Source organism: Fistularia commersonii, chromosome 1 (assembly GCF_037954325.1).
Source record: "Fistularia commersonii isolate RoL2024-O1a breed Wild chromosome 1, RoL_Fcom_v1.0, whole genome shotgun sequence".
Taxonomy (NCBI): Eukaryota; Metazoa; Chordata; class Actinopteri; order Syngnathiformes; family Fistulariidae; genus Fistularia; species Fistularia commersonii.
The window spans coordinates 25,176,210-25,199,962 of record NC_141284.1 but is presented as its reverse complement, the minus strand read 5'-3'; the positions used below and the strand labels follow the sequence as shown (position 1 = coordinate 25,199,962).

The 23,753-nt window shown below is 41.4% G+C and overlaps 1 long non-coding RNA gene across 1 annotated transcript in view; it reads left to right on the top strand.

Moving 5' to 3' along the window:
- LOC147237955 (uncharacterized) overlaps positions 1-23,753 on the top strand; it is a 52,975-nt gene that overhangs the window by 20,971 nt on the left and 8,251 nt on the right. The window contains exon 2 of the long non-coding RNA XR_015106913.1: positions 21,942-22,036. This is a non-coding gene — a long non-coding RNA (uncharacterized LOC147237955). The remainder of the gene's footprint in view (positions 1-21,941; positions 22,037-23,753) is intronic.

Below are 23,753 nucleotides of genomic sequence, written 5' to 3'. Positions count from 1 at the left end.
ACTTCAAATAAAATTCAAAAACTTAGAGAAAAATTAGAAAAATTAAATAAAACAGAGAATTACATATATAATATATGTAAAATTCTCTCTCTCTCTCTGTCTCTCTCTCTCTCTCTCTCTCTCTCTCTCTATATATATATATATATATATATATATATGTGTGTAATTCTCTTTTTTTCTTTAATTTTTCTGATTTTTCTTTTTAAGTTTTTGAATTTTTTGTTTATTTATTTATTTTTTTTCAATTTTACTCCTGATATTCACACGTTCACACGTTCACAACTTTGACACTCCCACCCCATGTGCCCCACAATTGCTCGGGGGACAAATAAAGTTTTTCTGATCGTGATTTGGTTTTTAAATGGACTTTTCATTCCCTGTCATTCCTCACAAAACCATAAGAACATCTGTTTGTATACCGTTAAGTCAAATGGACACGACCCGAGCCATGTTCAATTTGTAACCCCTCCCAGGAGCTGGGATGTGTGGTAATTGCACTCCTCCACAGGTTGCTCGGTTATTTCTACCAGATAAGATAACATAGTACAGGTTCTAATGGAGTTCTGTTGGAGATCATAGGGGACGACTCTGAAAAGTGAGAGAGGGGGAAAAAGGAAGGGAGCCACTAAGATTGTGTGTGATGAACGGAAAAACCCCTACTATCTCGACCGCGTTCACGCTGTGCCTGGCACGCCTCCGCACATATGCCCGAATGTTCATTCATACACACAGTTATCCTCGGGTGCACGCGTCACCGTGCGCACTCACACACACACACACACACACACACACACGGCCTCACCGAACTAAGCCAATAATACAAAGTGAGAGCATGCATAAATTCTTGTCAGTTGTAGCAGCTTGCGCTGTGAAGGTCAGAGCACTGTTTCTCAGCGTGCCTGCCGTTTGACAGATCCGTGCTTCTTGCATTTACATCTGCACGCAGCCTTTGTCTTTCTCCTCCCGTTCTCCAAAATTTGTATTTCTCATTCTACTTTTTCAATGCCACTTTTCTTTCAGTCATTCATCTTCATCCTCTCGCTTGTCCTCTTTTGTTCCCGGCCCGTGTTACAACTGCTTTGAACTAAAGCTTTGACTTTTTTCTCTCCTCTCTTGGCTCCGCGTTCCCTCCTCGTGTCACTTTGCTACTGTCTTTACAGCTTTTCTTTCATCCGGCCCGACATTTACTCGTGCTTTTGTTTTGTCGTCGTGTGTCGATAGACTCCTCGTTAGATCCTCCATCTCTTTTTTTTTTGGCCGACAGACGGCGAGGCCGGGGAAGCCCTCTGTTGACAGAGAAAATGAGAAATTGCGCTCCAACCTCCAATCCCGTCTTCGCCGTTTATTTGTACACGCATCTGTGCGCGTGATCTGCCGATTTGCCGTTTGTCTCTATTAGACACAGAACTAATTGAGGTCACTGGTTGTGCACATGCTGAAGGAGACAGCGTGAAGGAAGGAAAAAAAAAAAAAAAAAAAAAAAAAAAAAAAAAAATCCCATCGCTTTGAACCTTCTTGCTGCTCAGCATACTGCCAAAAATCCCTCTCTCATCACACTCTAATAACACACACTCTCGCAGGCACACGGAATGGCACACACATTTAATTTGTGACCAAACAGAAGCTTTTAATCCTCGGATTTCAGCGAGGCTCTGCATATGTGTTTACGGTGTGTGTGTGTGTGTGTGTGTGTGTGTGTAAGAGAGGCTGTCTTTGTATATAAGTGTCGAGAGAATATTCCTATGAGGTATCTTCCTGAAAGAAGAATGCTTCATCCCCCTTTTTTTAACCTGGGGCTGTTTCTAACTCGCTCTCATCGGTAACCACACACATGCACACACACAAAGATATCAACGCGTAGACTCTCCTCGCCCACCCCAACCCCCACCCCCGTGCCGGAGGGGCTACTAATACTATCTAATATTCCGTCTCAAGCAGGAGGGTTTGGAACGATTCCCCGTCGCCCAAATTTCAGAATTCATTCATTCATCCATTCATCCGGGTAACAGTCCCTCATCCCTCATCCGTTCACGAGGCACGAATAGACGTACAAGGTTTCGCTCTTTTCATTCACGCCTCACAAAGGCATACAAATATTCATCCTCTCGTTCGTAGGTCATATAGAGCAGGGGTCAGGAACTATTTTCACCGGGAGAGCCATAAAAGCCAAATATTTCTAAATATAATTCATTGAGAGCCATATCGTATTTTAACGGAGAACAAATTAAATATGTCTTGCTTTTAACACGACCTCGGGTACAGCGTGGTTTTCTTCGTCGTGCCGCTTTATATTTATCAATGCAATTTTATCATTGCATATTAGACGTACCGCAGATCCTGCTTTCTTCACAAATGCAAATTCCTCCGCAGCCAGAGATGCACGGTAATCATCGCTTTTTTTTTTTTTTTTCTTTTCTCGCCATCTTTTTCGTTACAGGGGTTTAAGCGGATAAACTAGTTGGCTGTTCGATAAAATTGATTTCTTCACCTTTACAATGACCCGGAACCGGTCGTGAGCCACTGGTTCTCAACCCCGACCAACGGGTGACCCGTGAAATTTATCTTCAAAACTAATTTCTGTTTACTTTAAAATGACACAGTGTTATGAAGAAATATCACAAGTATTTTAAAATCAGTTCCAAACTGATTTTTTTTTTTCCTCTCCAAACTCAAAATTGTCTGAAAGCCATACGCCGTCACATTAAAAAATACAGCTTTTTTTTTTATATGCGCGCATACAAGGGGAGAATTTGAAAACTCCACATAAAAAGGATGTCCTGTTGGAATTGAATCAGGGACTTTTTTTTTTCCCTCTAAGCAGAAGCACTAACCACTGGGCCTCTGTGCGGTCTGAAATTTTTCATAATAATAAATTTTACTCACAAAAATTACAATGATAAACTTGATTTATTATAAATGCAGAGTTCACAGAGCTGCAAACCAAAGAAAATCATCAAATTAATTATACAGAAAACAAAAGCCATGTCAATTTAGAAGGACAGACCTCTCATACTCCTGGTAAAATGGAGGTAAAAAGAAAGTAATAAAACTTATTCAATATTAAAAACAAAAATAATAAGAAAAAAATCAATTATCTAGAGGTAGTGTGTTCCAAAGTTTTGGGGGTAATTGGCAAAAACTGCCAATGTTTTGCTCTTTCCGTGCACGTCTTGGCTTCCTCCCAAACCTTATGTCAAACTAAGTAAGAAAAGCAAACAATCGTGGGTCTCCTTGGCGGCGGCGACAGCGGATATTTCATCGTTTACTGACTTACATCCAAGCGTGCACACAAAGCCGTCGAGGTTTCCCCACAGCGGGAAACATTTTCCGGGGGATTTCCATTCACGTTCCAATTATTTCCATATCTTGAAAAGGAAATTTGATCGTGACAACCTGACGGTTATCAAAGCGAAATCTCAGGCGTCTGCCCAGCGGTTGGTTTCCTCCTCTTCCCTTCAGGGATTCAAACCATTAAATGTTCACTTCAGTTATTCATTGATTTACTATCTGTAGGTGTTCATTCACAAAACACCTTTTCATATTATCATTACAACCCCCAAAGTAGTTTTGAATTCCTGACTGGCATTTTTGTATTTTTTTTTTTTTTTTTTTTTTCCACCAACGTCTTGGTCATGTGATCAGTGAAATCAGAGAAGTCTCTTTACCATTTCTTCCCTGGAAAATTCTTTGCACGATCTCGTTTCTATCATTACAGAGCATCGTCGCCTTCCCCTCTGCAAATTGAATCCGAATCTTCACCCATAACCCGGGGTCGTATTTTTTAAAATATCCATCGGAAATGCAACGTTTGACCGTTAGCGCCGGAAACATTTCAACAGATGCAGACGCCTGTTTTGACAAGAAAAAAAAAAAACACACATTGTACCGATGATTTAACAAGGAGGCTTTCATGTGCAACCAAGCTTTGAAAGTCCTCCAAAAGCCAGCAGAACCCCTCCTTCTCCTTAATAAGGCGCCGAACAAAATCGGGGGGATGTTTGAAATAGGTTCTAAGCTTTTCGGTGCAAAACGCATTGCCTGCGGGTGCTGCCCGGTCATTCCTTATGTATAAGACAATTTAGGCCATTGATTAACAGCCAGTACTCAATGGCAGAAAATGCATGGGGAGCCCAGGATCTCGGGGTATGTTTGCAGCAAAGGCCTCGGAGGACAAAAGGGATTGTGAGCTGCGGTCGCCGCTGGCAACCGGCGCCACCCATCCCAACAATGATGACCATTCATCACAGCAGCGGGGCATTAATTACAACCATTCATAATTCACCCCTTAAACTGACAAGGAATTAAAATTGATCCGACCGGAGGAATAATAGTAAACACTTTCCATCCGTGACCAACGTATAAACTCCTGTTTTTTTTTTTTCCGAGATCAATGACTTGTGTCATCATTAAACCAAGATCCAGTGTCTTCTGATGCACAAGTCAAGGTCAACCTTTGGAAATCACAGGTAAAGATTATGTTGTCAGAGGTCCTTCACGCTTGTGCATCATTGCCGACGTTATGACATGCAACAGCGAGTCTCATTAAAGTCATAATCAATTTCCAGGAATAAGGCCAGTCGCACGACATTTTGCAAAGTATTTTAACCATCAGGCTGAGGGACAGAATCGTTGTCATCTGGGTGTGTTTGTCTCACCAAGGCCTACAGTAAACAAAACTGTTTATCGATCCGTTGATGAGAACTCACTCCGTCAGAATGAGGTGAGGAATTCACGTCGCCTGGAGACTAAAAAAAAAAAAAGAAGATGATATCGAATGAGAAACGTGATTCAAACTCTGCATATCCAATTTCGGAATCCCTCTCCACATTGATAACAGTTGTTTCCTCAGTTGCAGGTCTCAGTGGGGTTCGTGAGGAATTGGATATTTTCACAAATTACATCGTGTGTCACTAAAATATTGGAATAACTGGGGAAGGTTTGCCTTTTTTGACAGAAAGCTCTTTTGGTGAACCGGTCCCGATGGCAGCCACGTGCGCACGAATCACCGTTTCACAGCGTTTCGGCCAGATGAGGTTTGGACCCTCAGGGCGGGAGGTTACGCCTCGTATCCTACTTTTCTCTTCCCGTGAATTCCGTGCGAGTTCAGCTGGGTTCCTTATCACAAAGAGTGCTTTGCCCTGGAGGTGGAGAGGTTTTTCCATAAATGTTCCGTCATTTCCGGACTACAAGCCGCTACTTTTTTCACACGCTTTGAACAGCGCTGCTTGAAAAAAAATGATGCGGCTAATTCACGGAGTTTTAGGGGGCTAACGAGCTTCACGCCAACAAAATATTTAGCCTCATCACATCGGACCGATGAAATTACTGTGAAATTCTGAGGCTTTTCAATTCCGATCCTGAAGAAGATGAATTTATGGTTTTTGTGGGAAGGAGTAAAACAAAGATAGCGATCAGCTGGAGTGGGACAAAGCGGGGATAGAAAATGGATGGATGGATGGACTTCCTTTTCTCTTTCCTGTTATTTATTATTATTCTTTTTCATCAGCCTTGTTACGGGCACGTCTTCTCCTTTCGACTTTTTCCCTTCAGGGGTCACCACAGCGAATCAACCTTCTCCATCCAACCCCATTCTCTGGATCCTCCTCTGTCACGTCAACTACCATCATATCTTCTCTCACTATGTCCATAAATCTTCTCCTTGGTCTTCCTCTAGACCGCCAATTCCAGCATCCGTCCACCAATATATTCACTTTCCCTCCTCTGCACATGACCCAACCATCTCAGTCTGGCTTCTCTGACTTTCTCTCCAAAACATCTAACATGTGCTGTTCCTCTGATAGCCTCATTCTTGATCCCATCCATCCTGGTCACTCCCAAAGAGAACCTCAACATCTTCATCTCTGCCTGCTGTCTTTTGGTCATTGTAACAGTTTCTAGGTCATGCAGCATCGCCGGTCTTACCACTGTCTTGTATATCTTTCCTTTCAGCCTTGTTACAGGCAGTGTTTGGAAAAAAAAAGCATTTCCAGTACATATTTGTGGATGCTACTGCTACTTAATGTATATAATGAATAGCAAAAAGAAAAATATTTGTGTAAATATCTCATATTACAATGTGGACACCTGCTACTTATTTTTAGCCGGTGCGGTTTACTGTATATTCAGGTGCGCTTATTAGTACGGAAATTATAATATTCACCGAGTCCAATGTGACTTTCCTGCTCTTGAACCGAAAGGCTGGTTTATGTTGTGTACGTAAATAGGCACGTCCATTTCAAACGTCGTCAAACATCACTGCCCAAATACTTCCAACGCATACTTTATCCCTACGTGGTTCGAAGGCGATATCTCCACTAGAGCGAGCGCGGGGTTCACTTCCAAGTTCCACGTTTCGTTTTTGTCCGAGTACGAAGAGACACAAAAAGAAGCGACACGGTCGACGGTGGCGGTCTGTGCGGCCATTAAAATACACAGCTGCAGAATTCTTCTCCCTGGTTACCACTGCCATGTTGGCATCTGGTCTTCTTTTGATCCTGTGGTTGATTGGTCCAAATTTTTGTGGCGCTGTTTAGCAAACAAGAAGGACTACTCCCTGGCTTTCGGCGTACGACAAATCCCTAATTAACCTATTTTCATGTTTTCTTCCGACGGTTCCATTTTTGTTTTTATCAACCCCACAAACCTCAGGGGTTAAAGTTCAAGTACAAATTTTACATTGGAACCGTCCCTTTTTTTAATAGAAAAGGCCACAGCTGGCCGTGAGAGTGCTTGTCTGTCAATTGTCCAATTACTCATGAGCCTCCAGGAGAGATAGACTACTTGTAAACCCTCCCACTAATATTAAAAGCAGAATATTCAATCTGAAACATCTTGAATGTTTATCTATAATCCATTCTGACGGTGTGTGGAGGGGAAATCACTAAAGATTGGTACTAATAGAACAGACTGTAAACGCGTAGAAGCGCGTGATGTAACCGAGTGCTGGATTGAGATGTTTGAATCTCGGAGCCCTTCGTGTTTCATTCACAGCGGTTCCTCGGCTCGGACGAAAAATCTCAGCATGACTTAAAGGGAATCGGCGATCCTGCAGTGGAAAATCTGACATCAAAGAGACGGATGGCTCCAACTGTAAAGAATATCAAGTAGATTCATGGCTGGCGTGCACAGCCGCAGCGGTCAAATTCAAGTTTTCAGTTCAGACATCATCATCATCATCACCAGGCTTTGATTTATCAAACACAGGCGTACATTTACAAATATCAAACTTTCATATCTGATCCGCATCAATCTCAGAGGTTTTGTTCAGTCCTCTTTGAGTCTTAGTTTTATTTGAATGGTAGAGAGACCAGAAAATACAAGATTTACTCACGTCGTGTAAACCGTTTTTTACGCAAGGATCCATTTGTGCTGAAATATCATAAAAGCGAAACTCTAAATCAACTAAAAGCCATATAATTTCCTTACTGTCTGCCGCTTCTCTTGGCAGTGCTTGGCAGCCTCTGCTCTCCATTACATTATGAATACCTGACCTCCTCTCCTCTCTTCCACCGCCCACGCTTCTGTTCTGTTCCATTCACCCGCTCTTAGTATGTGAGAAAGTGTTGCATTTCCATGTATCTAATAATAATTGGGCGATATTTATTCATTCATTCATTCATTCATTCATTCATTCACTATCACTTATTCTGTTGTTGGGCCAGAGGTTGTGTTCACATAACTCTCTCCTTCACACATCCAGGCTATTTCACACCCTCATTCGCACGTCATACGCAGGCACAAAATCATTCACTAGCTCATCATGCACACGCTTGTGCAATTTCCTATTTACATGTCCTAATGAGCAAAAACATCCACTACTTCATTCACACATCATAAGATAAGATAAACTTTATTGATCCCCATAGGAGAAATTCTTTTGTCACAGCAGCTTTAATAGATATTAGAGGGATATTTAGAGAGACAATTAGAAGACAATTAGAAAATAGCAAAATACATCCACAAATAAATAGACAGCGGAGAGATCAATAACATCATCAAGGACAGGTATGGACAACAGAATGGGGGAGGGGGAGGCAGTAAGGCTGAAAAGAGACAACCAAAACGACAACATAAGCAGAGTGACAATAGCATCGACAAAAATGAAATAAATAAAAACAAAAACATGCAGGATGCGAATGGGCTGAGACCAACGAGGATAAAATAAATAACAGAGTAAGGGCATGACATGTGGGAACTGGTGAGGTAGTGGAAATGTGGAAACATGCAACCATTCACTCTCCTATTCACACATTCAGGACCCTAAAAAGAACCAACTGCATGATTTGGACTGTGGGAGGAAACCGGAGAATAAATTCCACAAAGAGGCCCCCCTGTCAGAATTGAACCAGGGACCTCCTTGCTGTGAGGCTGAAGCGCTAGCTAGCCACTGCACCGAAAAAGCGGAATTTTATTCAGTGGATTCAATGTCAGCTTAGCAGATAAGCTCACAGCTTTGTGTCTTTTTACTCTTTTAAAGCAACATCAACTGTGCTTAAGGGCCCTGTGGTGGAGCTCAGCATCTTTTAAGGCTCTCTGGAACAAAACTCACTATTCCTATTCCTTTTCACGGTATATACTGTATGCATTTCCGGTTGAAATGCAAAAACTGCAATGAGGCTTGTTGCAGACCAATAACCTATGCTGCACCGGTAATTGGCAGAACTAGTCAAAATCAGAAAAGACACTCAAGCTTGATTATGGAAAAAAAAAAAGGAAAATTAAAAAACAAAAGAAAAACAGTTATCCTGGATTAAAATTTATCAATTTGTCTGAGTACAGGCAGAGCAATCGAAGCCTTTAGACATATATATGTGTATATATATATCTACAGAGAGAGAGAGAGATAAATACAAGAGAAAAGATGGATTTTGCTTTGGAAGTACTCAAAATCCAGACAGATAAAGAGGACAGATAAATTACAATTTAATACAAGGGCACAGAAGTGAAGCCAGGAATTTTTTTTTCTTTATTTCTCGGGGCCCCAAAAATATGGTCTCAAGTTCAAAGTGTTGCTTTCATTTCACACGTGTTAAAGACAAAAGATATATCATCTTTAATTTTCGGGACTGTGAAGACGGATTGTCTAAAAACTTTGAAAGCTCGAAGAAAACAATCATGGCAAAGCAATTTTATACAGTTTATACAGTTCAAAGTTATATGACTTGGAAAAATGTATGAGGCTAAGATTTGCATTAGACCTGATGAAAACACATCTAATAAACAGCCATCTGTTACACAGCTATAACAAATCAGTCATAGTCATAAGACGCACACAAACATAAACATCTAATATTATCTTGAAAGACACAACAGGCCATTTCAAATATATGTAGTTGATAAATAGTGACTTTTGTTCTGGGCACATGCTTTTGAATATATTTACATTTTGATAAATCAGACCAAACAAAACGAATTTGAGCAAAGTTAAAAGGTTATCCGATTGCTTTTTATTTGCTCCCCCGGAATACAAATTTTAATTTACTCGTGAATGGCCGTGAACTATGAGGTTGTTGCAAGGAAGTTTTGATTGAGGAAACTAAAACAGCAGAAATTACTTACTGTGATGAGTTTATAAAATGAAGCATTTTACCTCCGTTTATTTTTGTTTTCTTTGGCTGCTTATTTTCACTTTTTTTTCTTTTTACACATAACTAATCAGGCTTTGTTAAAAAGCAAATCTTTGCAGTTGGAATGTGCTTTGCTGCATCCAAAGAGGAAAAGGAGGCTACTGATTTGTGCAAAGTCATGGCGTTGACATGGTAACACACAAAGGTTTGCTCACATTTCTCTTGGGTCTGCGATGGAGAACGGTTGCTGGTTTCACCCCGACGCCGTGACTTAACGTGGAACATGTCCAGATTTATAATTCTGATTTTGAATCAGGAAACGGTAGCACTTGCATTTTGCCCCTGAGCTCCAAAGACCTTGTCTTACATCGTTTGCCTGCACATATTTCTCCTGCGTTTCCAGAACTGTAAGTTAGCTTGTGATTCTCTCGCCGCTTTAAGAACTCCAATGGCAAACGTAGGTAGAAAGACGAATAACATGGGCCACTGCGGGACGAACTGATCAATATCAAGGACAGTCTAATTACTATATACAATTTTAATCATAGGGATTTTTTTTTTTCTTGTAAATATGGTTTTACAGCAAATCATAGATACCTTTCTCGTTACTATGTAATATTCGGTCAATATCTTTGTCGCCTTTCCTGCACTCAGGGTCGCCTACCCGAGCTGTCATTGGGTGAGACGGAGGAGACCCTGGACCGGTTGCCAATATATCACAAGGCCGCATACGGAGGCATACAAGCAGTCACTCTCGTTCACATGTCAGATGAGGACAAACAAACACTCACTCTGGCATTCATACGTCTGGACAGAGCATCCTCCGTTCAAAAAAGAAAAAGGAAAGACAAGCCAACATGTGTCCAAGTGTAAAAAATAAGTGGTATGGATGGAGAGTGAACGAATGCAGATTTTTAATTTTTTTTTTTGCAAATTTTTAAGCAATGTTGCCCATCCCCCCCCAGGTCGTGATGGTTATAGTGATTTTGTGAGGATTTTTTTGTCCAGATTTATTAATTCTGATTTTGGATTAGGAAACAATAACACTTGCATTTTGCCCCTGAGCTCGAAAAACCTTGTCTTACATCGTTTGCCTGCACATATTTCTCCTGCATTTCCAAAACTGTAAATTAAGGCAAGCCAACATGTGACCAAGTGTAAGGAATGAGCGATATGGAGAGTGAATGAATGCAGATTTTTTTTTTTTTTTTGCAATTTTTCAAGCAATGTATGCCTTCTTCCCCCGAGGTCATAATTGTTATAGTGATTTTGTGAGGATTTTTTTTTAAGCAATGTCGGCCTTCTCCCCCCGCCCCCCAGGTTGTAATGATTATAGTGATTTTGTGAGCATTTTTGGATCAACGTTGACATGCATTGTTATTGAAAAAGCAGCTTTTTCCTGATATTCAACTCCCTCTACGTCAGGGGCGCCCAAAACGTCGATCCCTTCTGGTCGATCAAAAAGGCGACACGGGTCGATAGCGGAGCCCTGCCTTTCAAAATAAACTCTACTGCACAACGTAAAAAACGACTCAACCGCGAGTCACGGAAAATGCGACAGTGTGGATAGATCGCATGTCATTAAAAATAGCTGTTAGGCCATCATCCATCCCCATTGCTGCATTGACGCTCTTGATTGACATACAGTACAGCCAATCCGAGGTCTCGATACGAAAACCGTTCCACCATGACTGAGTCCATTCTGTGCAGGACGTCATCAGAGTAAGGTCAAAAAATTGGGGTCATGTAAGGTAAGGTAATGGCCAAAAATGTACAAAATTATATTGTAACATATATGTTTATGCTGTTATGGAAGAGAAATAATACACACACACACACACACACACATATATATGTTGCTGGTAGATCATTTGGGCTTTTTATATGTCATTTTCAGACTAGCTTGCAAGCCAAAAAAGTATGGGCACCCGTGCTCTACGTGGAAACACATTTGAATACACTTGCGTTTTCCATTTTCCTATAAGGCCCTTCTATTAATAGGTCCATTAATAAATGTCTGAGTTAGTACTAGCCATTGCTAAGCAGTCATATAATGTACCTGTGAGTATACGCCATTCCGCTTGCAGATATAAAAATTGGCCCCAAATTGGACATGAAAGAATATTCACTGAAAGCGAATTTAAATAGAACTGCTATCAAACCTTACAGATCACATCAGCTCAGGTGGAACCAGCAGCTCAGCTGGAAACAGCAACAATACTGCTGATATATATATATATATATGGTAATGCACTCAGCCAAACAAGCACCTTCCATAGCATATTAGAATGCAGAGATGCACACATCCATATATCACATATATCACCACACATACACACACACACATGGGCTAAGCAGCTGATGACCCTTGGCTAGCTCCTCTTATCAGTGGAAGCTGGACCTGGCTTATGGATAAGCAAAGGAAAACCACTGGAACTGACACTTCTGATTTGTAAAGGAAACTTAGATCTTCACCCATAAATGATTAACTCTGCTATTTTCACAAAGGCAAAGGTGTTTCACAATGAACTGCGAAATCCCCTACAGAGTGTTAAAATTTGTGATCCAGAACCTCAGGTGGGCTGTGTGGTTGATGACCCACAAATATATTGTAAATTGTATCTGCTGGGCTATGCAGAGTGTTTTTCTTAACAATGATTTTTTTTATTGCATCCCTCTGACAGAGAAGTGGTCCGCTCTCACCCCTGAGGTTTTATAAACTCAGATTTGTCTAATAAATTTGCAGAAGACAGTGGCTTGAATGAGGGGAATGAAAACTGCCCTCGCATTTCTCAGCCACTTAAATCCCACATGAGCGCAACTCACCAACGCATCCCAGTCATTTCAGCAGCCTGTGGTGAACTCGCACAAATCCCCCTTTCTCCTGCATCTTGCGGCTTAGGGCTGCGGAGCGAACGGGGTGGCAGGCTACAGAATGAGTCTTTTAGGTTTTCGCACACACACACACACACACACACACATGACTGAACAGATGGGAAAAAAAAAAAAATCTTTGGAGGTGTCCACGAGCAGGTAGGGCCATACCAATGTGAGCGATGGGTGGTGCGTACGCAATCGTGTTCATGTGTGTGAACATACGTGTGTGTGTGTGTGTGTGTGCGCCTGTGATTGCAAGTGACTATGTATATGTGCTTTTGTGAGCGAATCCGTCCTCGCGCCTGGCTCGGAGCTGATAAGGCTGCGATTCTCTCAAGACTTAAAGCACTGCAAATTGAAGAAAATTGAAGAGACAATTAGTGTTCTGTTGTTTAAGCTGTGCTGCAACACCATTATTGATTGTAAAACAGAGACTATTGAATTAGTATGATGTTAGGTCACTCGTCGTCGCTCTGACCACGCATTGAAAGGCCTTCCGAAACAGATGTGCGAAGCGACAACTGACTTGTTTATAATAGTGTATTTCACACTATTGTGGAACACATAGACACCTAGTTATTCAGAGCAGTTAATTTTCTTGTTAGACCGTCCCCAAATCATCAATAATCAATGAGAATATTTATGAAACTCCATTTTAAAATAAAATTATACTTACATAATATAATAATAATGATAATAATAATAATAATAATATAGTAAAGATTGCATTATTATTTTTAATCCGCAATTTTATTATCATTTGTGATAATAACAACAGCAGCACAAATACTTTTGATTAGTATATGAATAAAAAAATAAAAAGGTGTTATTATTACTATTATTATTGCCATTATTTTTGTTTTCATTGTCATTTATCCTTTTTTTTAAGACAAATACCAATACTTATTAACAGTATTGAGAGCGGTAGTTTAGATTTTCGTTTCATATTATATTTCAAAATATCACAATCTTACTTAGCAGGACATATGATATATAATAATTATATCAAATCACATAAGAATCATATGAGTAATACTGCGCAGAAATGAGTCCATATTAAAAAATAGAGCATTGTTAAATGGGCATGTTGCGTTTTTAAAAAGACTTATTACGGAGAATTTTTAAACTAGGACTCTGCTGATACCTGGCCTGATTCTGTTTTTGCCCATTTCTGTTACATTTCAAACTGGATCCTGGCATCTCGTGAGGCGACCCATCGGGGGCCCTCACAGCTTTAAAAACTATCACCATAATCTAAAAATCCATCATGAAACACACCCGTAGCTGGTGGAGTGAATACATTTATGTCGCGTGTACAGAATCCTAAAGAGACCGGCAGAGATGTTTTGAATCACCCTGAAGCCTGGAAAGGTCGCGTTTGCAAATGCAGGAGTAAAGTTAATTACAGTCATCTAAACAGGATGTGCTGAATACTTGAATAACAATTTCCAGATTTGTGGACGAGAGAACCAAACGAGCGTCGCCGGAACTTTGCAGATGCGTATGACGAGGAATAACCCGTAATATGCCCGTTTTGAAGAAGATTGAGAGCAATTTCGGGGACTGGTTTAGTTTCTGGTGAGATATGATTACGTTGCCTATGATACCAACTTTGCTCTGTATTTAGGTGAAAGTAATTTAAGCAGATTGTAGTTAAGTGAGTGTTAATGATGGGTTCAAAAGAAGTGAGGAGCTGTGGGGGGGGGGACAAATATTGTATCTGTGGATGATGCGTCCTTGCGGTAACATAATTGGCACCACTAGTCTTTCATCAGATACCTCTTTTGTATAGTAGAGGAGCACAAAGTATTACAAAAGCTGCTTTATTCGTTTCTAAAAAACAACAGGGCCCATTTGTCATCTTTGCTGCCCTGCATCAGATCCCAATCCATCATCTCTCATCATCTCTCACTAAAATGCCAGATTGTTCCCAATTTTTCGCACCTCGCAGGAATGTCCTTGCTTCGCGTCTTTCCCTCCTTCCGTCCTTCCTTCCTTGCTTCCGTCCTTCCTCCGACAGCCCCCGCTTTTTTCCCCCCGACTCATCCATCCACGATCCTTTAGTCCAAAATCACACAGCAAATCAGGAGTCCTTGAGAAACCCTGACTCGGGCAATTCTGTATCAGCTCTCCAGCCCTCTGCGACCCTTCATGATCCCTGTCTGTCTATCTAATAGTCCCCGTGAGACAGATCGGACTCTATTTCCCCCCACCCGCTGATCTGATCATAAATGGCGTACATTCATTCATTCATTCATTCATTCATTCATTATCTACCGCTTATCCTGCACTTAGAGTAGCTGGGATGTCGGGGCCGATCCCTGCTGTCATTGGGCGAGAGGCGAGATGCGCCCTGGGCGGTTCCCCGTTCAATTTCAGGCTCGGACATCCCATCCAACTTAAGCCGACCAATGGGAGGAGAGGAACGGAGAAACAAAAAAGAAACAATGTCATTCAAGGTTCACCCAGTGAAAAGGACCGCTCGTGTCAAACTCTCCTGGCTTTTGACATTTTCGCTCAGTTTGGTAAACACCGATCTGTGAACGCATGACGTTTTTGATCACATCATAAAAGATAAACACAGACGCCCGAAATTTACATAAAGCGTGAAGGATTAGCACATTTGGATCTTTATCATTTGAAGCCATTGCAGATGTTATCAGTCCATCCGATGGAGGAGTTTACAATAGCGTTCACCAAATTAGAATAATTCAGGCAGGGTGAACTCCACCTACCAGTGTGTAGCTTCCATCTAAATTTTCTTTTAATTGCCCCCCTGCCGACACACGATAACAGCCTAAAATATATTATATTCCGACACTAAATGAGCTTTCCAAATCATTTCCCGTTCTCGGTTAAGGTCCGGGTATATTCCCATGACTATTTTATTAAAGCGACCTCGTGCGACCTTATTTGGCGTGCAATAATAATGACACCGTTTTGGGACGGATTCCAAATCTCTTGACTTTGCAATGAAAACAATCAGGAGTAGTCAATGCCTAAAGGGTCCTTGGGATAATCGCGAGTGAAATACACGACGGTCGTTGCGCTCCCATCTAGCTCAAATATCTGTGGGATATCGGATGAGGACGATATGAGAATAACGTCGGTATTGCCCCAACGGTGAAAGGCGTTGAAAACCAAACAAAACGAGACATACATGGAAACCCTATTGCCTATGGCCCTTCAGAAATTTCATTAGGGGGAGAAGTGACTTTATAGGGTGTAGGGCAAAGGGATTAGCCCTATGGAATGAAATACAGCCTTGGAATTTGTTTGCAAAAGTGAAAGTGACGGTTGAAAACGCAGGAGCAAATAGGGGTCGAACACCAATCTCTTACAAATTCCACTTTTTTGTATGACCGAGTCCAACCTGCTTCCCAGCGTGGATTTATAATCCCTCGAAGGCATCTCTCGCCAAGAACTACGGCGGGTTCTGACCCCCGTGTCAGATATATGCTCCCACTTACACTTGATAATGGCTATTTAATGAGCTGATAAATTAATTTGTTTTTCGCATGAGTAAAAATGCATGTATAAGCTACGGGAGTGAATCGCATTTGGACAATTATGGCCTGAAACTCGTAAATTCCCCCTATACCGTACGGACATGTATACAAATTGATTGAGTTGTCGGTTTAATTATCTGTTGTTAATACCCCGGCCTGTTCCTTTTTTTTTTTTTTTTTGTGAAATTATTGCGTGACGCACACATTTTAATGTGACAGTTGAGTTATAGAAAAGAAGATAATAAAGAATCCGGTCCTTACCCTTAACCCATCGGGCTTTCACTTATTCTACTTCTCTTTACTTCTCTGCAGTCATGCCCTCTAGAATGGTCTAAAGGTGTCTCGAGATGTGTCATCTGTCATTCCCAGCGGTACCAAACACTCCCTCTCATATTAGATGTTGCTGTGACAAACAGCCCTGGGCGTGCCAGGCAGAGTGGATGAGGGGCTGAGGGAGGGAGGCAGCCCGTTCTAATATTAGTATGATGGACACACTGTGCTGGTTCTCTGCTGAAGTGCCCACAGCCACACTGATTCTTTAAAGAGATGAAGCCCAATGTCCCCCCACAGGAGACAGGAAGTTTACAGAACTAAACAGAATCAGACAGATGCAGGTGGTACCGCTCATACAGAAATGACTGATGAGATGCAAGAACAGGATTTTCCTCTGGCAAATTTATTCAGGCCTGTCCTGAAATTACAGTAGCACATCCCCTCGCCGGATTGTCTGATATTTGCTCGGGGCCCGGTTTGTTTCACAGCAGACCAGTCTGGCAGTCGTGGGTCGGCGTGCGTGTCGAGAGGGGGGAGGGTGTTCGCACCTGTCTTCCAGGTGGCGCGCGTGTTACGACGACACAAATCTGTTTACGCGGAGAGGACGCGGTTCCCCCCGCGGGGTGAGAAAAACAGGTCCACGTGATGTGAATCATCACTTTTCACATTCAAAGCTTGTCTGATCAAACCAATTTGGAATTGGAACAGTGATAAGTTCAGGAATATAATCCCCGGTTCGTCTCGTCCGTCTCCTCCCTTTCGAGCCGACATCCGAATCCAGTGGCTGAACCTTCTTTGCGTGACAGTTTTTTTTTTTTTTGTTTGTTTTTTTCAGATTTCAATCATTGGTGCCTGTTTGCAAATTAGTAACGTGCAGCTCCGACACCATCCAAATCCGCTTGCATCCATTACTCATCCACCCACCGCAATTGAATTCATTTCCCTAATTTATATATATGCACATATTTTGCACCCACATAGACATTTCACTCCAACTCTGTATTGTCTCAGTCATTTTAAATTATTTGAAGCAGCTCAAAAGTTCCATCCGTGTGACTGCTCAATTGTTTTTTGTTTGTTTTTTTCACATCGCAATAGTGAATAATATATATATATTTTCTTTTTTTTTTTGGGGTGGACTTGATTTGAAGGTGCTGTTGTAATTAAACATTTCTCTGGGGTACAGTTTCTTATTTATGTGCGTATGCTGAAGTCCATAATCTTGAATATGCTACAAGTAATTGGGTTTCATTGCTACGGTGGAAACACTGCAGGACAGGCATTTAATGAATTCTAAAATATGTTTACATGAAGAAGTTGCCCGTAACACACCCGTGGATTCGACAGCAACATGCGGCATGTGTCACCACCGCACACATTAATGGTGGCCACAGACCGTGCTAACGTGTAATGGCAGGCAACATTAAGCTGCTAGCAGGATAATTCCAGTCAGCGGGTGCATATCTGGTTGATTACACTTCTATTACTAACATTACAATCATACTTCAAGCACAATATGATCTTTTATAAACCCTATTTTGAAACCTTGGTTTAGGTTTAGTGACGGGGAAAATCTGGAGGAAATAAATGAATGTTATTGGAAAGTAATTTTAAATGATGTGAAATCGGGTTTTACGTTTCGGGGACAATTTCTGGAAGAAATACTTGTTGGGCTCCGGCGTTCCAGCGGGGACATTTTACTGGTCCGAATTCGCCGTAATGTTATTTCTGACGTCTTATTTTAGGTTATGACTGTGAATTCAGATCAGGATAAATTTGGGGTGGAAAAATAAATTGTTTCATTTTTGTTATTGGCTTTCCAAAATGAAGTGCAATGCAATGTTCTGACAAGAATAACTGTGCTATGTCTGCGTTTGTGTGTGTGTTTAGTTATAAAACGTTATCGTTTACATGGTCTGTGAGTTAAATTAGGAGTTGGAAGCTGATAAACAGTGCAAGATTATTTTATGCGGGATGTTTTGCAAAAGCCAAGTATTCACTTTTTCCTTTTTTTGGTCTTTGCTTGTTTACTTCCACTGTTTTGTGTCAGGGTATAAAAATCACGTTTTTTTTTTTTGTGTGTGTGTGTGTGTGTCTTTTGTTTGTTTCTTTTTTTTTTTATTCAACGAGATTCAGAAATTCACACTTTGCAGTCACTTCAGGCCAGGCCTGAAGGGAGCATGCTTCATTGGCTGGAACTCAGTGACAAAGCCAGTCTGATCTTAAAGCTGTGGTGGAAAAAGTCATTAGGATTAGAACCCCAATCAGATGATTGTCACTTGATCTTAGGAGAACAAAACGGTTTGTCGAAAACTTCGTTAATGCATCGGGACGGACTTTGCGGCGTGATTTGCACATATTGTATGCAAACGGAGACACACACATACAAAAAGCATAAGGGGGCAGGTGTACGAGCTGCTCCGCCATGCCTGACTGACTGGCTGACTGGCAAGGTCACAAAGATTTCGGATGAGTATGCTGGGCATCGCTGAACCCAGCAGTGAAAGGGGAAAAGGAAGATGCACTAGCACACTCACGAACACACACACACATATGCCTGTGGGGATCTCGCCCTCCCTATCGCTCCACACATTCACACACAGACACACATAAATACACAGTCACTTCTAGGAACCAACAAGCAGACACGTGCACACGCTGATGCACGGGGGCAAAAAGCATCCATGATTAAATTGGTTTATTTGAGAAGGATAAAGCCAGCTTGGCAGCGAGGCAGATAGGGGTAAATACATTTAAATGCATTTCTTTGGTTAAACATATGGAAGCGGGGTGAGACAACTTCGAGAAATGAAGACATGCAGGTTTGTAAGAGTGGATAACAGAAGCAGGCTAACAGATTACAAAGCGGCATTCGAAAGCACAGATAAGAAGACAGCTAATGAAATAAATATTTGAAAGTAAGTCAACCTAAATAGCTGAGCACATGCACAGGCTAAAATGCTCACGCTTAACGTATGTGAGCCCGCATCCGCACTCAAGTGCGGTAAATCCTTCACCCGATAAGACGCCCGTCGACGTGCACGCACACAAACAAGCATGTATCCGCAGCCGCGGCAGTGAGAGACGAGCCGTTGGTTAAGACTGACGCAGCTCCCCAACTGCCTATTTGACAGGCAGCTAAACCGCATTAGCAGAAACAATGAAGCACTCAATCTCTTCCGAGTTCCCTGGAGAGTTCCAGGGCGGGGTAGCGTGGAGATCCAGCCTTAATATACATGGGGAGGCTGAGGCAGTGCCATGACCCTGTTTCCATGCGCCTGTCTGTCAGCAAGTAATTGAGGAATGGCAAGGTAAAGGCTGAAGCCTGAGTCAGTTGGATAAGTAATGATCTTCTTGGATCATTGACCCCTGTCCATTACAGTTAATCTAATCTAAAAAAAAAAATAAAAAAAAATTAAAGTGATAATGAAATAAATAATTGAACACACCAAAGAGTTGATCCCGGAATGGATCAACACTCGCGTTAAAATGTCAGCAATCATTACAAGACGAGTCGATTACCTCCTTAAAGTGGTTGCAAAGCCAGTTAATTCCCAAGGACCGGCCACAGCTGTTTTTAAAAGCCTGAGCAGGAGATCGCGGCAACGTCCGCACTCATGCATGCCACACTCCCCAATCCCCATCCCCCTGTCCTTTTTTTTTTTTTTTTTTTTTTTTTGATGATTCAGCTTTTACATTTTGAGCTTTAGATATTGACGTGTTATTATACTGTAAAGTGGACGCGGTGCTCTTGTTAGCAAATAGAGTGGCCGCTGCAATATTAATAAGCATTTAGAGCCAAGTGTTTGTGAACACGAGCAAAATAAAGTCCAATTTTAAGCCTCCTGTTGACACAGGCGGCGGTTGCCGGCTAGTTAGGAAAATATGTGACTTTTCAGCTGCTGAATTTATTTGTTTCCTTTGGACAAGGGAGGGTGCCTGAATGTTCTGGAGTATTTGGACTTTTTTTTTTTTTCCCAGAGTGATTCATTGAAAAGGTTTTATTTTCTTTTTTTGATTTCCACAATCAACATAAATGAAGGACCCAAAATTGATTTTAGGTTGAGTCCTGGATGAGCGACCCCCCCCCCAAACCCCATCTCAACCTCCCCTGTGTGTTCGCTGTTTTCGCTTTGAGAGATGCCAACCTGACAAGCAGACACTGATTAAGTCAAGATGAAGGTCAAACAAAATACATAAATAAATGAATGAATTCCCGCTGACAAAATTTAGAGACAAAATAAAACATAAAGAGGACAAAGTAGTTTTGTCATATAAAACAAAATAAATATAACAAAAACCAACCAATGCTCCATATAAACAAAATACAAATAAAAACACTTTATCCCTTCACCGGGAGAGGGACGGCCGCATCCGGCCAGTTTAGCTTTTTTACCCGGCCCGCCAAACTACTTTCTTTGAATATTTTAATAAGCATTTTCAATCAATGTTGAATTTAGAAACTCCTTATTTTCTACTTCTGTTTAATTTTTTATGTATGATTACATACAAAATAATGATATATAAAGTGATCATTCATTATTTTAAAGGTGAAAATAAAATACCAAAAAATAAAATATTTAAATTGCGATTTTCATTTTGTTTACAGTTTACGTGATACCTAGTTGGCCCACACAAAAAATTAAATAAGACATGTGGCCCGCCGGCCAAAATAATCGCCCACCCCTGGTCTCGACGAACTATGTAAGCGAATTGAGCAACGGTGTCCCAAATGTACCTCTTATTTACCTTTCAAAAGTTTTCAAAGACACTTAAAACAGCTCAGACATGCAGAGCAAGGGCAGAAAAAAGCCGAGGAACAACCCGTCTGGTGCGCCTCCTTTGCTGACTGATGATCGGATGGGCTCCCAGTCTTGGGGGAGCAAAACAAGGCCGCGCAGGTGGGCAGCAATCAGTTTGTGAACATCTGGAGAGAACACAGGGGAGGAGGGGGAAGTTAGGCGTAAGAGAAGGAAAACAAAACAAACTTCACCCGACCTGACGTGTAACAACCCTTTGATAGTGACGGGGGCGCCGTGCAAACAAGAGCGCCTGATGGCGAGGGAAAAGGACGAGGTTTTTGCACACTTTGAAAACATTTCTTTAATCAACCATTTCAGAAGAAACCCTTGAGCGTCTCTGATACTTTGCAATCATACATTTTCTCTTAGAAATCCGTTAACTTGAGCTGCCTGTAATTTGCATGTTGATGCAACTGTGTGCCAGCACTTGGTGCTATTAAATTAAGATCTAACAGCAAGGCCACAATGAATATTCAGCTCTTTTTGAGAGCAGATGTGGCGGCAAATCAGATAAGTCGGGTACATCCATTCAGACGGATCTGCGACCGGCGAGACGACGCGGACCGGCCTCCCGATGAAGCCGCGGGAACGGGTCGGATCTCAAATAAAGTGAGCACAAAACTCAGCACCAAATTGCTTTAGCTGGGATTTATTTGATTTACGCTTTGAGTGCTTTAAATGTCACACTGTGCAAATGACTTAAATAAAAAAAGTATATTTCAGAAAATGGCTCAATGGAGAGCCAACATTTATTCTCCTCATGAGCATCAATCAACTAATGAGTGTTTTTTATAATATTATCTCCGAAGCCATTGACACTCGCGGCCAACGCATTTACCAAATCTGACAGACTCGAGTGCGCGGTCTATGCTTCACCGTTACTTTTTGTAAATTTATCAAACATTCTTTTGCAGAACTGCGTGCCCTGACTGATGGATTCTTCTTGTTTGTTTTCGCTGACCATGGGGATGAGCTTAACGGACTGAAGTGCTCGAGACTTACCGGCACAGTAAGTGTTGTGATTTCAAAGCGGGAAGGATCTATAAACCATGACGTTATTTTCACTGAGCTGCAAGATAACCAGAAGAGGATATCTAATCTGAGAGGGTTTTTTTTTTTGTGTGTGTGTGTGTGTGTGTGTGTGTGTGTGTGGGTGTGTGTGTTTTTCCTCAAGACATACAATTTTGTTGTTTTTTTTCTGCACTTTTTTTAAAAGAGGAGAATTTGAAAACAAACAGAAAAATCACTTTTGTTATTCTACATTGGTGCTTTGTCATATGCGTAATATATTCTGGTGCGGTGCACGCTAGGATTCCATTGTATATGTTTGTTTACAAGATGTATGACACTATTTTATTGCAACTTGTTCTGCCCCGAAGCAAAAAACAAACTGGCTTAAAGTATTACTATGTAGTTTATGATTTTTTTTCGGTGTATTCTGAAAACATATGTATTTCTGCCTACTTTATTGATACACACTGCAATTCTTTTCAAGAGTTTTGCAAAAATTGTTTCTTTTTAAAAGTACTGTGCAATCCTTCGCAACAGAAAATAAACAATAACTTTAGTTTCAAATAAAGGGCCTTAGTATTCACAAAAGAAAAACATGCTCTGAAGGTAAACACAAATAGATTATTATTCATACCCCCAAATATATCCACATATTGTAATACAGTCCCCTTTTGTGTCGTTACAAAAACAGATGAATTTCACTGAGCATGTGCAAAGCACATGCCAGAAAAATTTGGGTTCAGCTAAATTCGACTCTGCAATGACTTTTAAACAAAGCTGTTGCAATCTCGGCATCTGAATTCTTGGCGTGCCATCGAGATCAATAGGACAAAAAGTTCACAATATCTGCAAGAGTATTATAAAAGCATTTAAAAGGGAAGTACCTTGAAGGGACAGGGGATTTTCATTTGTACAAACTCAATATAACCTCATAGTGTGGTATTATGAAGGCACAAGATGTAAAAATGAAAAATTCAGAGTCTGACCCCATTGCCTTGACAATCCAGTTGGGATCTCAAACATAGACAGGAGCTACTGTGTGTGTGGAAATAGTAATGGGTCTGGTCTTTGGACAAATATCCACAGCAGTCATCTGAAGTCCCTATCCACATCTGACGGCTCTCTGCTGTGTTTTGGGGTTTCAAAAATTGAAAAGTTTGCCATCCCCGGCACTTCCATTTGCACACCGGTTTCACATTTTCACTTCTTCTGAACGACAGACAGATTTCACCGCGGTAGCTGATATAGGACTGGACTAGGGGATGCTTAAAAGTGTGTACGCTCAGTAAAAATCCACACGGCAGTGCTTCAAACCGCGCTTCCATGACTCACCACTCGAGGCCGGCTTCAGAAGCGAGTCGGTCCCCACAGATTCTCATGTTCATTCAATCATTATCTGCGCCGCTTATCCTGCGCTCGTGGGGCTGGAGCCCAGCTGTTGCTGGGCGAAAGCTGGGGTATCGCCCTGGACTGCTCGCCGGTTGATTACAAGGCCACATATAGGGACATACAACCATTCACTCTTTCATTCAAACAACAAAATAGCATTTCTTTCAGAAAACCTTTTCAGAATGGCTCTTGCTGAGTTTTTGTAGCCGTTAAATTGTCGGGAGTATGACCCTCGCTTTTACAACCATTGGAACATTCTTTTTTGTCGTAACTGCCGCGTGATAGACCGCTAGATAAACAACTGTATGGGTAGCTGATGGTAATTT